We start from the raw sequence: 3,761 nt of genomic DNA on the forward strand, positions 1-3,761 counted from the left end.
TCCATGGGATGTACAACCCCCCACATAATCAAGTTGGTAGTCACAGATAGGAAATTATATTAAGGTCAGTAAACCTGGTGGTGAGTGACCAAATGAATGAGACCGTGACTGGTAAGGTCAAGGAGGAGGAGGTTAGAAAGACAATGTTAAGTGTGAACCAGTACAAAGCCCTAGGACTTGATAGATAATCATTTAGTATTACATCATTAATGTGTGTTAAGGAACTTTAGACCTCTTAAGACACAAATCATTTGATCGAATGGGTCATATGGTACCCTATGAACCCTTTTAAACATTTTGAGTGTATTATGTGTGCTAAGGGGTCCTTAGACTTCTTAGAAAACACATTATGTGAGTGAATGTGTCCAAAGAGGCTATAGAAAACACTATGACCCCTTTCGACCAATTTAATCATGTTGCATGTGCTAAGGGCTCTTGAAAACATTTAAGAGACACATTACATTATCTAATGGATAAAAATGGGTCATAAGGTACCTTATGACCTCTTTAAACCCATTCAAATGATTATTTGTGTATTAAGTGGTCTTGGACACCTTAAGACATACAATATGCTTTTAAATGGGTTAAAAAGGGGTCATATGGTACGCTATGATTCCTTTTGACCAACTCAAACCATCATATGTGTGCTAATATGTTCTTATACACATTATACTATCAAGTGTGTTAAAATAGGTCATAGGGTACCCTATGGCTACTTTTGACCCATTAGATCCTTTGCATGTGTGTTAATGGATTTGAGAACACACATTATATTGTCAATGGACCACTTGAGACACACATTATATTATCAAACAGGTCAAGAGGGATCATAGGATAATCTATAACCCCTTTGTACCTGTTCAAACCATTATATGTGTGCTAAGGGGTCCTTAGACCCCTTATAACACACATTACTTGAAAATTTAGAAATTTTTTTTACATAGAAATATATTATGTTGGAAATTTACAAAGCATACTCATGCTATTTTGAAAATTTTCTAAGCCTTTGGTTCGCATTATCCAAACCATAGTGCGATCATGCAATACCATGATCACACTGCTACATGATTACACTTGCTTTAGATTAGAAAAAAGAGAAAGTGACATCTTTTTGGTCCACAACTCTATGCACTAACCGAAGGATTTATTGTAAGTTTTAAAAAATATATTAATATATCTTTGTACAAGAAATTTCCAAGTGCCTTTCTCCTATTCTACAATTCAGCCGATGTTTAAATGCACAATAAATTACTTAAGCTTATTTCTTTTCATACCTTATCTCAAATAGGTTGTAGGTTTTACTAGCATCTAGTATGAAAGTTAACTATGTATTAAATAAATTTTAAAATCACGGCATAAAAAGATGTGAAGTATTCTAAAGATTGATTGTACTCCTTTTATACCCGCAAAAAAAATTATACTCCTTGTTATACCATTCCACTTTTCATTGGTCTAAAAATATTTTATAGGAATGGGCTTTCTTATAATTAAATTGAATAGTAAAGCAACCAATCTTCAAATTCATGTCATCATTTTTAATACTTCTAAGCTAAATTATCATAAAAATACCATAGTTACAAGCTTCTAGAATGATCTCTTTTGTTCCATTCCTATTTATCAACATTATAGTTTTAAATAGCATAACAAAATCTCAAATGCACTTCAATAATGCTACAACTAGAACATATTAAAAATAAAATCCATAGTAAATCTTAATTCTTTGTGATAACAAGAATATCAAGTTGCAATATATAGATGTTTGAAAGGATAGTTTTATTTAGTTTGGCAAAGTTTCCTACGATCTAAAAGAAATGATTTAATTTTAAGAATTTCTTACGAATTATTCAAAGATTCAAAAATAATATCAACAAATATTCCCCGACCTTTTGAAAAATTCTTGAACTTACTATTGTATGTATTCCACTTTTGGCATAAAGGTCTATTCTATAGTAAAATCTTTTTTTTTCTCTAAAATATGAAGTACAAACATGAGAGAATGATATTGTTGTAATTAGTTCTTTATCTTTTTTCTATACACAGAAAGAATATGTGTCATATTCCTATATGAAGATTGACCTACATTTATTTATTAAAATTTACTACCCCATGTTGCTTATAGTAATTTCTACTTATTTAATTTGTTAAGCAATGAATTATATAATTTTAAATTATTTTTTGACAATTAGTCCCTTCTCTATTAAATAAAATATAAAAAAGTTACATATTCACAAAAAATGGCTAGGGGATACAAAAACACACACACTACACAACTATTCATTAAAAAAAGCATAGCACCGGCTAAGGGATGAGGATCTTTTCGATCATGCAAACCCTAATAATCTATTGGGTTGGAGGGTGGCCCAAAAGGAGCCCACCCTTTGTCAGTAGAAGGAGCTTGTTCTTTATCATTTCCCACCCTAGGAGGTGAAGTGGATAGGTCAAGGCGGGGGAAGGACCACTTGGGATTAGAAGCAAGAGGAACTAGTTAGGAAGCAGTGACACTGTACAATCCAGCCACTAGGAGAGCAACCTGGTTCTTGGGAGTGAGGCGTCAGTGAGCCAAAGAGTTATTCTAGTAGCAATGCCATTGATGGGGAATCTGGTCGACTGAAGTAGAATCCAAAAACACTCAGGCAATCGTACACAGAGCATTGCCCAATGATTGAGTAGCTCCTTTATTAATTCTTTGATCACAACCATACTATAAAAATATGGTATCTTTGGTCACAACAATATTAAGACCTTTCTTATGATCACAACTATCTCTACAAACTTGTTATTTTTACAAATTTACATATCTTCTTTTAATGATTCTTAATCTTCTCTCCTTACAATATCCTCTTTCAAAACTTCTAATACTTTTTATTATGTTTTCCTTTACTCTTCTCTCATTACACAAGATACAAACTCAAGCTCCACACAAGCTCCAGAGAGCTCTTGTTATCATTATAAGTTATAAATATATTAATGTTGAATTGAACATAAATAATGTAAAGTGTTGATTAAATGCCCTACCAACCATATTCAATCATGCTCATTATTAAAAAGAAGCGTCTTAAGAATATTGCAGAATGCTACTAGAATTACCTAGTCAAGAATAGATGGGCTATTTGGCATATGTGATCAACAGACGATGTTGACTTGTAGAACACCGTCCTCATCTGTTGTGATGTGTACTCCTAAAGATTTTCAAATATTTAGAAACTTTGAACATTAATGAGAGAAAACTCTAGATACTGTTATTGTCAAACAGAATTCAATAATGTCTATGAACACCAAAATTGCATGTATATAATACGGCTACTACCCAACAAAAATACGTCACAAATCAGCATGGTCACTTTCCTTGCTGTATTCTTATATGTATTTTATAAATAAGAGTTGGAATCCATACCTAAATAGATGAAGAAAATTTCTACTGGTATTGTTTGACAATTTGTAAGTCAACACCTGATGTGCGGATCCATAGCCACCTCGCTTGATGATTTGTCACTACATTTTTCAGTGCAACAAATTTCAAGAAACCCGTTAGACAATTTGCATCTTTACAAAATTGTATGCAACATATTTTTGTGTTCAAATCGGACATCTCATTATAAATGCTATTTGTTTTCTGAGTATCTCATTCTCACGAATAGAAGAATTAGTTGGAGCATATTGCATGGAAAGAGAAATGGAATGTAGCATGTGTGGAGATTTGGGTTTCCAAGTCTATTTATTCCAATGCACTAAATGCCTGTGGCATTTGCAACAATAGTAAG

This window comes from Cupressus sempervirens, chromosome 3, assembly GCF_028749045.1.
Source record: "Cupressus sempervirens isolate cs-2001-9-10 chromosome 3, ASM2874904v1, whole genome shotgun sequence".
In the NCBI taxonomy this organism is placed as follows: Eukaryota; Viridiplantae; Streptophyta; class Pinopsida; order Cupressales; family Cupressaceae; genus Cupressus; species Cupressus sempervirens.